This window comes from Rhipicephalus microplus, unplaced genomic scaffold (assembly GCF_043290135.1).
Source record: "Rhipicephalus microplus isolate Deutch F79 unplaced genomic scaffold, USDA_Rmic scaffold_62, whole genome shotgun sequence".
Lineage (NCBI taxonomy): Eukaryota > Metazoa > Arthropoda > Arachnida > Ixodida > Ixodidae > Rhipicephalus > Rhipicephalus microplus.
Genome location: NW_027464635.1, coordinates 1066258 through 1079989, shown reverse-complemented (window position 1 = coordinate 1079989; position 13732 = coordinate 1066258). Strand labels below are relative to the sequence as shown.

Here is a 13732-nt window from a genome sequence, read left to right as displayed (position 1 = left end):
TAACGTCTCCCTAGTTTTTTGTTTTCGAACATTCATGACTTCTTTGCGCAAACACGTACACGGACACAAGGAAATGAGGCAAACAACACGGGCGCCCGTGTTGTTTGCCTCTTTTCCTTGTGTCCGTGTACGTGTTTGCGCAAAGAAGCCATGATCGAGTACGAACTCGCCCAACTTTCAGTACTTTTGTTTTCGAAGTTCAGTTCGAAATACTTCTGATGGCGTCACTGCCTGACCAAAACGCTGCGCAGGCGCCGTGGCTTCGTTAGTTGAAGCGCCTGTCTAGTAAACAGGAGATCGTGAGTTCGAATCTCACCGGGGCCTCGAGAGTCAAGACAAACCTCTCTCTAGTTTTTTTGTTTTCAAAGTTTAGTTCGAAATACTTCTGATGGTGCCACTGCCTGAACAAGACGCTGCGCAGGCGCCGTGGCTTATTTGGTTAAAGCGCCTGTCTAGTAAACCGGAGATCGTGAGTTCGAATCCCACCGGTGCCTCGAGAGTCAAGACAAACATCTCTCTAGCTTTTTGTTTTCGAAGTTTGGTTCGAAATACTTCTGATGGTGTCACTGCCTGAACAACAGGCTGCGCAGGCGCCGTGGCTTAGTTGGTTAAAGCGCCTGTCAAGTAAACAGAAGATTATGAGTTCGAATCTCACCGGTGCCTCGAGAGTCAAGACTAACGTCTCTCTAGTTTTTTGTTTTCGAAGTATAGTTCGAAATACTTCTGATGGTGTCACTGCCTGAACAAGACGCTGCAGGCGCCGTGGCTTAGTTAGTTAAAGCGCCTGTCTGGTAAACAGGAGATCGTGAGGTGGAATCTCACCAGTGCCTCGGGAGTCAAGACTGACGTCTCTATAGTTTTTTGTTTTCGAAGTATAGTTCGAAATACTTCTGAGGGTGTCACTGCCTGAACAAGATGCTGTGCAGGCGCCGTAGCTTAGTTAGTTAAAGCGCCTGTCTAGTAAACAGGAGATCGTGAGTTCGAATCTCACCGGTGCCTCGAGAGTCAACACAAACGTCTCTCCAATTTTTTTTTGTTTTCGAAGTTTAGTTCGAAATACTTCTGATGGTGTCACTGCCTGAACAAGACGCTGCGCAGGCGCCGTGGCTTAGTTGGTTAGAGCGCCTGTCTAGTAAACAGGAGATCGTGAGTTCGAATCTCACCGGTGCCTCGAGAGTCAAGACTAACGTCCCTCTAGTTTTTTTTGTTTTCGAAGTATAGTTCGAAATACTTCAGATGGTGTCACTGCCTGAACAAGACGCTGTGCAGGCGCTGTGGCTTAGTTGGTTAAAGCGCCTGTCTAGTAAACAGCAGATTATGAGTTCGAATCTCACCGGTGCCTCGAGAGCCAAGACTAACGTCTCTCTAGTTTTTTTGTTTTCGAAGTATAGTTCGAAATACTTCTGATGGTGTCACTGCCTGAACAAGACGCTGCAGGCGCCGTGGCTTAGTTAGTTAAAGCGCCTGTCTGGTAAACAAGAGATCGTGAGTTCGAATCTCGCCGGTGCCTCGGGAGTCAAGACTGACGTCTCTCTGGTTCTTTGTTTTCGAACATTCATGACTTTTTTGTGCAAACACGTACACGGACAAAAGGAAAAGAGGCAAACAACACAGGCGCCCGTGTTGTTTGCCTCTTTTCCTTGTGTCCGTGTACGTCTTTGCGCAAAGAAGTCATGATCGAGTGCCAACTCGCCCAACTTTCAGTACTTTTGTTTTCGAAGTTTAGTTCGAAATACTTCTGATGGTGTCACTGCCTGAACCATACGCTGCGTAGGCGCCGTGGCTTAGTTAGTTAAAGCGCCTGTCTAGTAAACAGGAGATCGTGAGTTCGAATCTCACCAGTGCCTCGAGAGTCAAGACTAACGTCTCTCTAGTTTTTTTGTTTTCGAAGTTTAGTTCGAAATACTTCTGATGGTGTCACTGCCTGAACAAGAGGCTGCGCAGGTGCCGTGGCTTAGTTAGTTAAAGCGCCTGTCTAGTAAACAGGAGATAATGGGTTCGAATCTCAACGGTGCCTCGAGAGTCAAGACAAACGTCTCTCTAGTTTTTTTTGTTTTCGAAGTTTAGTTCGAAATACTTCTGATTGTGTCACTGCCTGAACAAGACGCTGCGCAGGCGCCGTGGCTTAGTTGGTTGAAGCGCCTGTCTAGTAAACAAAAAATCGTGAGTTCGAATCTCACCGGTGCTTCAGGAGTCAAGACTAACATCTCTCCAGTTTTTTGTTTTCGAAGTTAAGTTCGAAATACTTCTGATGGTGTCACTGCCTGAACAAGACGCTGCGCAGGCGCCGTGGCTTAGTTAGATAAAGCGCCTGTCTAGTAATTAGGAGATCGTGAGTTCGAATCTCACTGGTTCCTCGAGAGTCAAGACAAACGTCTCTCAAGTTTTTTGTTTTCGAAGTTTAGTTCGAAATACTTCTGATGGTGTCACTGCCTGAACAAGACGCTGCGCAGGCGCCGTGGCTTAGTTGGTTAAAGTGCCTGTCTAGTAAACAGGAGATCGTGAGTTCGAATCTCACCGGTGCCTCGAGAGTCACGACCAACGTCTCTCTAGTTTTTTGTTTTCGAAGTATAGTTCGAAATACTTCTGATGGTGTCACTGCCTGAACAAGACGCTGCGCAGGCGCCATGGCTTAGTTGGTTAGAGCGCCTGTCTAGTAAACAGGAGATCGTGAGTTCGAATCTCACCGGTGCCTCGAGAGTCAAGACTAACGTCCCTCTAGTTTTTTTTTGTTTTCGAAGTATAGTTCGAAATACTTCAAATGGTGTCACTGCCTGAACAAGACGCTGCGCAGGCGGTGTGGCTTAGTTGGTTAAAGCGCCTGTCTAGTAAACAGCAGATTATGAGTTCGAATCTCACCGGTGCCTCGAGAGTCAAGACTAACGTCTCTCTAGTTTTATGTTTTCGAAGTATAGTTCGAAATACTTCTGATGGTGTCACTGCCTGAACAAGACGCTGCAGGCGCCGTGGCTTAGTTAGTTAAAGCGCCTGTCTGGTAAACAAGAGATCGTGAGTTCGAATCTCGCCGGTGCCTCGGGAGTCAAGACTGACGTCTCTCTGGTTCTTTGTTTTCGAAACATTCATGACTTCTTTGCGCAAACACGTGCACGGACACAAGGAAAAGAGGCAGACAACACGGGCGCCTGGGTTGTTTGCCTCTTTTCCTTGTGTCCGTGTACGTGTTTGCGCAAAGAAGCCATGATCGAGTACGAACTCGCCCAACTTTCAGTACTTTTGTTTTCGAAGTTTAGTTCGAAATACTTCTGATGGTGTCACTGCCTGACCAAAACGCTGCGCAGGCGCCGTGGCTTCGTTAGTTGAAGCGCCTGTCTAGTAAACAGGAGATCGTGAGTTCGAATCTCACCGGGGCCTCGAGAGTCAAGACAAACCTCTCTCTAGTTTTTTTGTTTTCAAAGTTTAGTTCGAAATACTTCTGATGGTGCCACTGCCTGAACAAGACGCTGCACAAGCGCCGCGGCTTAGTTGGTTAAAGCGCCTGTCTAGTAAACAGCAGATCGTGAGTTCGAATCTCACCGGTGCTTCGAGAGTCAAGAAAAACGTCTCTCTAGTTTTTTGTTTTCGAAGTTCAGTTCGAAATGCTTCTGATGGTGTCACTGCCTGAACAAGACGCTGCGCAGGCACCGTGGCTTAGTTAGTTGAAGCGCCTGTCTAGTAAACCGGAGATCGTGAGTTCAAATCTCACCGGCACCTCGAGAGTCAAGACAAACGTCTCTCTAGTTTTTTTGTTTTCGAAGTTTAGTTCGAAATACTTCTGATGGTGTCACTGCCTGAACAAGAATTTGAGCAGGTGCCGTGGCTTAATTGGTAAAGCGCCTGTCTAGTAAACAGGATATCATGAGTTCGAATCTCACCGGTGCCTCTAGAGTAAAGACAAACGTCTCTCTAGTTTTTTGTTTTCGAAGTTTAGTTCGAAATATTTCTGATGGTGTCACTTCCTGAACAAGACGCTGCACAGGTGCCGTGGCTTAGTTGGTTAAAGCGCCCGTCTAATAAACAGGAAATCGTGAGTTCGAATCTCACCGGTGCCTCGAGAGTCAAGACTAACGTCTCTCTAGATTTTTGTTTTCGAAGTTTAGTTCGAACTACTTCTGATTGTGTCACTGCCTGAACAAGAGGCTGCGCAGGTGCCGTGGCTTAGTTAGTTAAAGCGCCTGTCTAGTAAACAGGAGATAATGGGTTCGAATCTCAACGGTGCCTCGAGAGTCAAGACAAACGTCTCTCTAGTTTTTTTTTGTTTTCGAAGTTTAGTTCGAACTACTTCTGATTGTGTCACTGCCTGATCAAGACGCTGCGCAGGCGCCGTGGCTTAGTTGGTTGAAGCGCCTGTCTAGTAAACAAAAAATCGTGAGTTCGAATCTCACCGGTGCTTCGGGAGTCAAGACTAACATCTCTCCAGTTTTTTGTTTTCGAAGTTAAGTTCGAAATACTTCTGATGGTGTCACTGCCTGAGCAAGACGCTGCGCAGGCGCCGTGGCTTAGTTGGTTAAAGCGCCTGTCTAGTAAACAGGAGATCAAGAGTTCGAATCTCACCGGTGTCTCGAGAGTCAACACAAACGTCTCTCTAGTTTTTTTGTTTTCGAAGTTTAGTTCGAAATACTTCAGATGGTGTCACTGCCTGAACAAGACGCTGCGCAGGCGCCGTGGCTTAGTTGGTTAGAGCGCCTGTCTAGTAAACAGGAGATCGTGAGTTCGAATCTCACCGGTGCGTCGAGAGTCAAGACTAACGTCCCTCTAGTTTTTTTTTGTTTTCGAAGTATAGTTCGAAATACTTCAGATGGTGTCACTGCCTGAACAAGACGCTGCGCAGGCGCTGTGGCTTAGTTGGTTAAAGCGCCTGTCTAGTAAACACCTGATTACGAGTTCGAATCTCACCGGTGCCTCGAGAGTCAAGACTAACGTCTCTCTAGTTTTTTTGTTTTCGAAGTATAGTTCGAAATACTTCTGATGGTGTCACTGCCTGAACAAGACGCTGCAGGCGCCGTGGCTTAGTTAGTTAAAGCGCCTGTCTGGTAAACAAGAGATCGTGAGTTCGAATCTCGCCGGTGCCTCGGGAGTCAAGACTGACGTCTCTCTGGTTCTTTGTTTTCGAACATTCATGACTTTTTTGTGCAAACACGTACACGGACAAAAGGAAAACAGGCAAACAACACAGGCGCCCGTGTTGTTTGCCTCTTTTCCTTGTGTCCGTGTACGTCTTTGCGCAAAGAAGTCATGATCGAGTACCAACTCGCCCAACTTTCAGTACTTTTGTTTTCGAAGTTTAGTTCGAAATACTTCTGATGGTGTCACTGCCTGAACAATACGCTGCGTAGGCGCCGTGGCTTAGTTAGTTAAAGCGCCTGTCTAGTAAACAGGAGATCGTGAAGTGGAATCTCACCGGTGCCTCGGGAGTCAAGACTAACGTCTCTTTAGTTTTTTTGTTTTCGAACATTCATGACTTCTTTGCGCAAACACGTACACGGACACAAGGAAAAGAGGCAGACAACACGGGCGCCTGTGTTGTTTGCCTCTTTTCCTTGTGTCCGTGTACGTGTTTGCGCAAAGAAGCCATGATCGAGTACGAACTCGCCCAACTTTCAGTACTTTTGTTTTCGAAGTTCAGTTCGAAATACTTCTGATGGCGTCACTGCCTGACCAAAACGCTGCGCAGGCGCCGTGGCTTCGTTAGTTGAAGCGCCTGTCTAGTAAACAGGAGATCGTGAGTTCGAATCTCACCGGGGCCTCGAGAGTCAAGACAAACCTCTCTCTAGTTTTTTTGTTTTCAAAGTTTAGTTCGAAATACTTCTGATGGTGCCACTGCCTGAACAAGACGCTGCACAAGCGCCGCGGCTTAGTTGGTTAAAGCGCCTGTCTAGTAAACAGCAGATCGTGAGTTCGAATCTCACCGGTGATTCGAGAGTCAAGAAAAACGTCTCTCTAGTTTTTTGTTTTCGAAGTTCAGTTCGAAATGCTTCTGATGGTGTCACTGCCTGAACAAGACGCTGCGCAGGCACCGTGGCTTAGTTAGTTGAAGCGCCTGTCTAGTAAACCGGAGATCGTGAGTTCGAATCTCACCGGCACCTCGAGAGTCAAGACAAACGTCTCTCTAGTTTTTTTGTTTTCGAAGTTAAGTTCGAAATAGTTCTGATGGTGTCACTGCCTGAACAAGAATTTGAGCAGGTACCGTGGCTTAGTTGGTTAAAGCGCCTGTCTAGTAAACAGGATATCATGAGTTCGAATCTCACCGGTGCCTCGAGAGTAAAGACAAACGTCTCTCTAGTTTTTGGTTTTCGAAGTTTAGTTCGAAATAATTCTGATGGTGTCATTGCCTGAACAAGACGCTGTGCAGGCGCTGTGGCTTAGTTAGTTAAAGCGCCTGTCTAGTGCAAGGAATATCGTGAGTTCGAATCTCACCTGTGCCTCGAGAGTCAAGACAAACGTCTCTCAAGTTTTTTGTTTTCGAAGTTTAGTTCGAAATACTTCTGATGGTGTCACTGACTGAACAAGGCGCTGCGCAGGCGCCGTGGCTCAGTTAGTTAAAGCGCCTGTCTAGTAAACAAGAGATCGTGAGTTCGAATCTCACCGGTGCCTCGAGAGTCAAGGCAAACGGCTCTCTAGTTTTTTGTTTTCGAAGTTTAGTTAGAAATAATTCTGATGGTGTCACTGCCTGAACAAGACGTGGTGCAGGCGCCGTGGCTTAGTTGGTTAAAGCGCATGTCTAGTAAACAGGAGATCATTTGTTCGAGTCTCACCGGTGCCTCGAGAGTCAAGACTAACGTCTCTCTAGTTTTTTTTTGTTTTCGAAGTATTGTTCGAAATACTTATGATGGTGTCACTGCCTGAACAAGACGCTGCGCAGGCGCCGTGGCTTATTTGGTTAAAGCGCCTGTCTAGTAAACCGGAGATTGTGAGTTCGAATCTCACCTGTGCCTCGAGAGTCAAGACAAACGTCTCTCTAGTTTTTTGTTTTCGAAGTTTAGTTAGAAATACTTCTGATGTTGTCACTGCCAGAACTAGACGTTGCGCAGACGCCGTGGCTTAGTTGGTTAAAGCGCCTGTCTAGTTAGCAGGAGATCATGAGTTCGAGTCTCACCGGTGCCTCGAGAGTCAAGACAAACGTCTCTCTAGTTTTTTGTTTTCGAATTTAGTTCGAAATAATTCTGATGGTGTCACTGCCTGAACAAGACGCTGCGCAGGCGCTGTGGCTTAGTTAGTTAAAGCGCCTGTCTAGTTCGAGGAAGATCCTGAGTTCGAATCTCACCTGTGCCTCGAGAGTCAAGACAAACGTCTTTAAGTTTTTTTGTTTTTGAAGTATAATTTAAAATGCTTCTAATGGTGTCACTGTCTGAAGAAGATTCTGCGCAGTCACCGTGTCTTAGTTCGTTATCTCACCTGTCTCGTAAACAGGAGATAGTGAGCTCGAATCTCACCAGTACTTCGAGAGACAAGACAAATTTCTCTGTTTTTTTGTTTTCGAAGTTTAGTTCGAAATACTTCTGATGGTGTCACTGCCTGAACAACAGGCTGCGCAGGCGCCGTGGCTTAGTTAGTTAAAGCGCCTGTCTAGTAAACAGGAGATCCTGAGTTCGAATCTCACCGGTGCCTCGGGAGTCAAGACTAACGTCTCCCTAGTTTTTTGTTTTCGAACATTCATGACTTCTTTGCGCAAACACGTACACGGACACAAGGAAATGAGGCAAACAACACGGGCGCCCGTGTTGTTTGCCTCTTTTCCTTGTGTCCGTGTACATGTTTGCGCAAAGAAGTCATGATCAAGTACGAACTCGCCCAACTTTCAGTACTTTTGTTTTCGAAGTTTAGTTCGAAATACTTCTGATGGTGTCACTGCCTGAACAAGACGCTGCGCAGGCGCCGTGGCTTATTTGGTTAAAGCGCCTGTCTAGTAAACCGGAGATCGTGAGTTCGAATCCCACCGGTGCCTCGAGAGTCAAGACAAACATCTCTCTAGCTTTTTGTTTTCGAAGTTTGGTTCGAAATACTTCTGATGGTGTCACTGCCTGAACAACTGGCTGCGCAGGCGCCGTGGCTTAGTTGGTTAAAGCGCCTGTCAAGTAAACAGAAGATTATGAGTTCGAATCTCACCGGTGCCTCGAGAGTCAAGACTAACGTCTCTCTAGTTTTTTGTTTTCGAAGTATAGTTCGAAATACTTCTGATGGTGTCACTGCCTGAACAAGACGCTGCAGGCGCCGTGGCTTAGTTAGTTAAAGCGCCTGTCTGGTAAACAGGAGATCGTGAGGTGGAATCTCACCAGTGCCTCGGGAGTCAAGACTGACGTCTCTCTAGTTTTTTGTTTTCGAAGTATAGTTCGAAATACTTCTGAGGGTGTCACTGCCTGAACAAGATGCTGTGCAGGCGCCGTAGCTTAGTTAGTTAAAGCGCCTGTCTAGTAAACAGGAGATCGTGAGTTCAAATCTCACCGGTGCCTCGAGAGTCAAGACAAACATCTCTCTAGCTTTTTGTTTTCGAAGTTTAGTTTGAAATACTTCTGATGGTGTCACTGCCTGAACAACAGGCTGCGCAGGCGCCGTGGCTTAGTTGGTTAAAACGCCTGTCTAGTAAACAGAAGATTATGAGTTCGAATCTCACCGGTGCCTCGAGAGTCAAGACTAACGTCTCTCTAGTTTTTTTTTTCGAAGTATAGTTCGAAATACTTCTAATGGTGTCACTGCCTGAACAAGACGCTGCAGGCGCCGTGGCTTAGTTGGTTAAAGCGCCCGTCTAATAAACAGGAGATCGTGAGTTCGAATCTCACCGGTGCCTCGAGAGTCAAGACTAACGTCTCTTTAGATTTTTGTTTTCGAAGTATAGTTCGAAATACTTCTGATGGTGTCACTGCCTGAACAAGACGCTGTGCAGGCGCCGTGGCTTAGTTAGTTAAAGCGCCTGTCTAGTAAACAGGAGATCGTGAGTTCGAATCTCACCGGTGCCTCAAGAGTCAAGACTAACGTCTCTCTAGTTTTTTTTTTGTTTTCGAAGTTTAGTTCGAAATGTTTCTGATGGTGCCACTGCCTGAACAAGAGGCTGCGCAGGCGCCGTGGCTTAGTTGGTTAAAGCGCCTGTCTAGTAAACAGGAGATCATGAGTTCGAATCTCACCGGTGCCTCGAGAGTCAACACAAACGTCTCTCTAGTTTTTTTGTTTTCGAAGTTTAGTTCGAAATACTCCTGATGGTGTCACTGCCTGAACAAGACGCTGCGCAGGCGCCGTGGCTTAGTTGGTTAGAGCGCCTGTCTAGTAAACAGGAGATCGTGAGTTCGAATCTCACCGGTGCCTCGAGAGTCAAGACTGACGTCTCTCTGGTTCTTTGTTTTCGAACATTCATGACTTTTTTGTGCAAACACGTACACGGACAAAAGGAAAAGAGGCAAACAACACAGGCGCCCGTGTTGTTTGCCTCTTTTCCTTGTGTCCGTGTACGTCTTTGCGCAAAGAAGTCATGATCGAGTACCAACTCGCCCAACTTTCAGTACTTTTGTTTTCGAAGTTTAGTTCGAAATACTTCTGATGGTGTCACTGCCTGAACCATACGCTGCGTAGGCGCCGTGGCTTAGTTAGTTAAAGCGCCTGTCTAGTAAACAGGAGATCCTGAGTTCGAATCTCACCGGTGCCTCGGGAGTCAAGACTAACGTCTCCCTAGTTTTTTGTTTTCGAACATTCATGACTTCTTTGCGCAAACACGTACACGGACACAAGGAAATGAGGCAAACAACACGGGCGCCCGTGTTGTTTGCCTCTTTTCCTTGTGTCCGTGTACGTGTTTGCGCAAAGAAGTCATGATCAAGTACGAACTCGCCCAACTTTCAGTACTTTTGTTTTCGAAGTTTAGTTCGAAATACTTCTGATGGTGTCACTGCCTGAACAAGACGCTGCGCAGGCGCCGTGGCTTATTTGGTTAAAGCGCCTGTCTAGTAAACCGGAGATCGTGAGTTCGAATCCCACCGGTGCCTCGAGAGTCAAGACAAACATCTCTCTAGCTTTTTGTTTTCGAAGTTTGGTTCGAAATACTTCTGATGGTGTCACTGCCTGAACAACAGGCTGCGCAGGCGCCGTGGCTTAGTTGGTTAAAGCGCCTGTCAAGTAAACAGAAGATTATGAGTTCGAATCTCACCGGTGCCTCGAGAGTCAAGACTAACGTCTCTCTAGTTTTTTTTTTCGAAGTATAGTTCGAAATACTTCTGATGGTGTCACTGCCTGAACAAGACGCTGCAGGCGCCGTGGCTTAGTTAGTTAAAGCGCCTGTCTGGTAAACAGGAGATCGTGAGGTGGAATATCACCAGTGCCTCGGGAGTCAAGACTGACGTCTCTCTAGTTTTTTGTTTTCGAAGTATAGTTCGAAATACTTCTGAGGGTGTCACTGCCTGAACAAGATGCTGTGCAGGCGCCGTAGCTTAGTTAGTTAAAGCGCCTGTCTAGTAAACAGGAGATCGTGAGTTCAAATCTCACCGGTGCCTCGAGAGTCAAGACAAACATCTCTCTAGCTTTTTGTTTTCGAAGTTTAGTTTGAAATACTTCTGAAGGTGTCACTGCCTGAACAACAGGCTGCGCAGGCGCCGTGGCTTAGTTGGTTAAAACGCCTGTCTAGTAAACAGAAGATTATGAGTTCGAATCTCACCGGTGCCTCGAGAGTCAAGACTAACGTCTCTCTAGTTTTTTGTTTTCGAAGTATAGTTCGAAATACTTCTAATGGTGTCACTGCCTGAACAAGACGCTGCAGGCGCCGTGGCTTAGTTGGTTAAAGCGCCCGTCTAATAAACAGGAGATCGTGAGTTCGAATCTCACCGGTGCCTCGAGAGTCAAGACTAACGTCTCTTTAGATTTTTGTTTTCGAAGTATAGTTCGAAATACTTCTGATGGTGTCACTGCCTGAACAAGACGCTGTGCAGGCGCCGTGGCTTAGTTAGTTAAAGCGCCTGTCTAGTAAACAGGAGATCGTGAGTTCGAATCTCACCGGTGCCTCAAGAGTCAAGACTAACGTCTCTCTAGTTTTTTTTTTGTTTTCGAAGTTTAGTTCGAAATGTTTCTGATGGTGCCACTGCCTGAACAAGAGGCTGCGCAGGCGCCGTGGCTTAGTTGGTTAAAGCGCCTGTCTAGTAAACAGGAGATCATGAGTTCGAATCTCACCGGTGCCTCGAGAGTCAACACAAACGTCTCTCTAGTTTTTTTGTTTTCGAAGTTTAGTTCGAAATACTCCTGATGGTGTCACTGCCTGAACAAGACGCTGCGCAGGCGCCGTGGCTTAGTTGGTTAGAGCGCCTGTCTAGTAAACAGGAGATCGTGAGTTCGAATCTCACCGGTGCCTCAAGAGTCAAGACTGACGTCTCTCTGGTTCTTTGTTTTCGAACATTCATGACTTTTTTGTGCAAACACGTACACGGACAAAAGGAAAAGAGGCAAACAACACAGGCGCCCGTGTTGTTTGCCTCTTTTCCTTGTGTCCGTGTACGTCTTTGCGCAAAGAAGTCATGATCGAGTACCAACTCGCCCAACTTTCAGTACTTTTGTTTTCGAAGTTTAGTTCGAAATACTTCTGATGGTGTCACTGCCTGAACCATACGCTGCGTAGGCGCCGTGGCTTAGTTAGTTAAAGCGCCTGTCTAGTAAACAGGAGATCGTGAGTTGGAATCTCACCGGTGCCTCGGGAGTCAAGACTAACGTCTCTCTAGTTTTTTTGTTTTCGAACATTCATGACTTCTTTGCGCAAACACGTACACGGACACAAGGAAAAGAGGCAGACAACACGGGCGCCTGTGTTGTTTGCCTCTTTTCCTTGTGTCCGTGTACGTGTTTGCGCAAAGAAGCCATGATCGAGTACGAACTCGCCCAACTTTCAGTACTTTTGTTTTCGAAGTTTAGTTCGAAATACTTCTGATGGTGTCACTGCCTGACCAAAACGCTGCGCAGGCGCCGTGGCTTCGTTAGTTGAAGCGCCTGTCTAGTAAACAGGAGATCGTGAGTTCGAATCTCACCGGGGCCTCGAGAGTCAAGACAAACCTCTCTCTAGTTTTTTTGTTTTCAAAGTTTAGTTCGAAATATTTCTGATGGTGCCACTGCCTGAACAAGACGCTGCACAAGCGCTGCGGCTTAGTTGGTTAGAGCGCCTGTCTAGTAAACAGCAGATCGTGAGTTCGAATCTCACCGGTGCCTCGAGAGTCAAGAAAAACGTCTCTCTAGTTTTTTGTTTTCGAAGTTCAGTTCGAAATGCTTCTGATGGTGTCACTGCCTGAACAAGACGCTGCGCAGGCACCGTGGCTTAGTTAGTTGAAGCGCCTGTCTAGTAAACCGGAGATCGTGAGTTCGAATCTCACCGGCACCTCGAGAGTCAAGACAAACGTCTCTCTAGTTTTTTTGTTTTCGAAGTTTAGTTCGAAATACTTCTGATGGTGTCACTGCCTGAACAAGAATTTGAGCAGGTGCTGTGGCTTAGTTGGTTAAAGCGCCTGTCTAGTAAACAGGATATCATGAGTTTGAATCTCACCGGTGCCTCGAGAGTAAAGACAAATTTCTCTCTAGTTTTTGGTTTTCGAAGTTTAGTTCGAAATAATTCTGATGGTGTCATTGCCTGAACAAGACGCTGTGCAGGCGCTGTGGCTTAGTTAGTTAAAGCGCCTGTCTAGTGCAAGGAAGATCGTGAGTTCGAATCTCACCTGTGCCTCGAGAGTCAAGACAAGCGTGTCTCAAGTTTTTTGTTTTCGAAGTTTAGTTCGAAATACTTCTGATGGTGTCACTGCCTGAACAAGACGCTGCGCAGGCGCCGTGGCTTATTTGATTAAAGCGCCTGTCTAGTAAACCGGAGATCGTGAGTTCGAATCCCACCGGTGCCTCGAGAGTCAAGACAAACATCTCTCTAGCTTTTTGTTTTCGAAGTTTGGTTCGAAATACTTCTGATGGTGTCACTGCCTGAACAACAGGCTGCGCAGGCGCCGTGGCTTAGTTGGTTAAAGCGCCTGTCTTGTAAACAGGAGATCGTGAGTTCGAATCTCACCGGTGCCTCGAGAGTCAAGACTAACGTCTCTCTAGATTTTTGTTTTCGAAGTATAGTTCGAAATACTTCTGATGGTGTCACTGCCTGAACAAGACGCTGTGCAGGCGCCGTGGCTTAGTTAGTTAAAGCGCCTGTCCAGTAAACAGGAGATCGTGAGTTCGAATCTCACCGGTGCCTCGAGAGTCAAGACTAACGTCTCTCTAGTTTTTTTGTTTTCGAAGTTTAGTTCGAAATACTTCTGATGGTGTCACTGCCTGAACAAGAGGCTGCGCAGGTGTCGTGGCTTAGTTAGTTAAAGCGCCTGTCTAGTAAACAGGAGATAATGGATTCGAATCTCACCGGTGCCTCGAGAGTCAAGACAAACCTCTCTCTAGTTTTTTTTTTGTTTTCGAAGTTTAGTTCGAAATACTTCTGATGGTGTCACTGCCTGAACAAGACGCTGCGCAGGCGCCGTGGCTTAGTTGGTTGAAGCGCCTGTCTAGTAAACAAAAAATCGTGAGTTCGAATCTCACCGGTGCTTCGGGAGCCAAGACTAACATCTCTCCAGTTTTTTGTTTTCGAAGTTAAGTTCGAAATGTTTCTGATGGTGCCACTGCCTGAACAAGAGGCTGCGCAGGCGCCGTGGCTTAGTTGGTTAAAGCGCCTGTCTAGTAAACAGGAGATCATGAGTTCGAATCTCACCGGTGCCTCGAGAGTCAACACAAACGTCTCTCTAGTTTTTTGTTTTCG

At 46.7% G+C, this 13732-nt stretch overlaps 22 non-coding genes across 22 annotated transcripts; all 22 read left to right on the top strand.

The window, feature by feature from the left end:
- The first annotated feature begins 925 nt into the window (after nt 1-925).
- Nucleotides 926-999, top strand: TRNAT-AGU (transfer RNA threonine (anticodon AGU)). The gene has a single exon. It is a non-coding gene; the product is annotated as a tRNA-Thr (tRNA).
- A 98-nt stretch (nt 1000-1097) lies between these two features.
- TRNAT-AGU (transfer RNA threonine (anticodon AGU)) lies at nt 1098-1171 on the top strand. The gene has a single exon. It is a non-coding gene; the product is annotated as a tRNA-Thr (tRNA).
- A 265-nt stretch (nt 1172-1436) lies between these two features.
- TRNAT-GGU (transfer RNA threonine (anticodon GGU)) lies at nt 1437-1510 on the top strand. The gene has a single exon. It is a non-coding gene; the product is annotated as a tRNA-Thr (tRNA).
- A 942-nt stretch (nt 1511-2452) lies between these two features.
- TRNAT-AGU (transfer RNA threonine (anticodon AGU)) lies at nt 2453-2526 on the top strand. Its single transcript has one exon. It is a non-coding gene; the product is annotated as a tRNA-Thr (tRNA).
- A 95-nt stretch (nt 2527-2621) lies between these two features.
- TRNAT-AGU (transfer RNA threonine (anticodon AGU)) lies at nt 2622-2695 on the top strand. The gene has a single exon. It is a non-coding gene; the product is annotated as a tRNA-Thr (tRNA).
- Nucleotides 2696-2960: 265 nt separating this feature from the next.
- TRNAT-GGU (transfer RNA threonine (anticodon GGU)) lies at nt 2961-3034 on the top strand. The gene has a single exon. It is a non-coding gene; the product is annotated as a tRNA-Thr (tRNA).
- Nucleotides 3035-3975: 941 nt separating this feature from the next.
- On the top strand, nt 3976-4049 carry TRNAI-AAU (transfer RNA isoleucine (anticodon AAU)). The gene has a single exon. It is a non-coding gene; the product is annotated as a tRNA-Ile (tRNA).
- Nucleotides 4050-4655: 606 nt separating this feature from the next.
- TRNAT-AGU (transfer RNA threonine (anticodon AGU)) lies at nt 4656-4731 on the top strand. The gene has a single exon. It is a non-coding gene; the product is annotated as a tRNA-Thr (tRNA).
- A 264-nt stretch (nt 4732-4995) lies between these two features.
- On the top strand, nt 4996-5069 carry TRNAT-GGU (transfer RNA threonine (anticodon GGU)). Its single transcript has one exon. It is a non-coding gene; the product is annotated as a tRNA-Thr (tRNA).
- A 3304-nt stretch (nt 5070-8373) lies between these two features.
- TRNAT-AGU (transfer RNA threonine (anticodon AGU)) lies at nt 8374-8447 on the top strand. Its single transcript has one exon. It is a non-coding gene; the product is annotated as a tRNA-Thr (tRNA).
- A 261-nt stretch (nt 8448-8708) lies between these two features.
- On the top strand, nt 8709-8782 carry TRNAI-AAU (transfer RNA isoleucine (anticodon AAU)). The gene has a single exon. It is a non-coding gene; the product is annotated as a tRNA-Ile (tRNA).
- A 95-nt stretch (nt 8783-8877) lies between these two features.
- On the top strand, nt 8878-8951 carry TRNAT-AGU (transfer RNA threonine (anticodon AGU)). The gene has a single exon. It is a non-coding gene; the product is annotated as a tRNA-Thr (tRNA).
- A 99-nt stretch (nt 8952-9050) lies between these two features.
- Nucleotides 9051-9124, top strand: TRNAT-AGU (transfer RNA threonine (anticodon AGU)). Its single transcript has one exon. It is a non-coding gene; the product is annotated as a tRNA-Thr (tRNA).
- A 96-nt stretch (nt 9125-9220) lies between these two features.
- On the top strand, nt 9221-9294 carry TRNAT-AGU (transfer RNA threonine (anticodon AGU)). Its single transcript has one exon. It is a non-coding gene; the product is annotated as a tRNA-Thr (tRNA).
- A 1104-nt stretch (nt 9295-10398) lies between these two features.
- Nucleotides 10399-10472, top strand: TRNAT-AGU (transfer RNA threonine (anticodon AGU)). The gene has a single exon. It is a non-coding gene; the product is annotated as a tRNA-Thr (tRNA).
- A 262-nt stretch (nt 10473-10734) lies between these two features.
- TRNAI-AAU (transfer RNA isoleucine (anticodon AAU)) lies at nt 10735-10808 on the top strand. Its single transcript has one exon. It is a non-coding gene; the product is annotated as a tRNA-Ile (tRNA).
- A 95-nt stretch (nt 10809-10903) lies between these two features.
- On the top strand, nt 10904-10977 carry TRNAT-AGU (transfer RNA threonine (anticodon AGU)). Its single transcript has one exon. It is a non-coding gene; the product is annotated as a tRNA-Thr (tRNA).
- Nucleotides 10978-11076: 99 nt separating this feature from the next.
- On the top strand, nt 11077-11150 carry TRNAT-AGU (transfer RNA threonine (anticodon AGU)). The gene has a single exon. It is a non-coding gene; the product is annotated as a tRNA-Thr (tRNA).
- A 96-nt stretch (nt 11151-11246) lies between these two features.
- On the top strand, nt 11247-11320 carry TRNAT-AGU (transfer RNA threonine (anticodon AGU)). Its single transcript has one exon. It is a non-coding gene; the product is annotated as a tRNA-Thr (tRNA).
- Nucleotides 11321-12937: 1617 nt separating this feature from the next.
- TRNAT-UGU (transfer RNA threonine (anticodon UGU)) lies at nt 12938-13011 on the top strand. Its single transcript has one exon. It is a non-coding gene; the product is annotated as a tRNA-Thr (tRNA).
- A 95-nt stretch (nt 13012-13106) lies between these two features.
- TRNAT-AGU (transfer RNA threonine (anticodon AGU)) lies at nt 13107-13180 on the top strand. Its single transcript has one exon. It is a non-coding gene; the product is annotated as a tRNA-Thr (tRNA).
- A 438-nt stretch (nt 13181-13618) lies between these two features.
- TRNAT-AGU (transfer RNA threonine (anticodon AGU)) lies at nt 13619-13692 on the top strand. The gene has a single exon. It is a non-coding gene; the product is annotated as a tRNA-Thr (tRNA).
- The last annotated feature ends 40 nt before the right edge of the window (nt 13693-13732 follow it).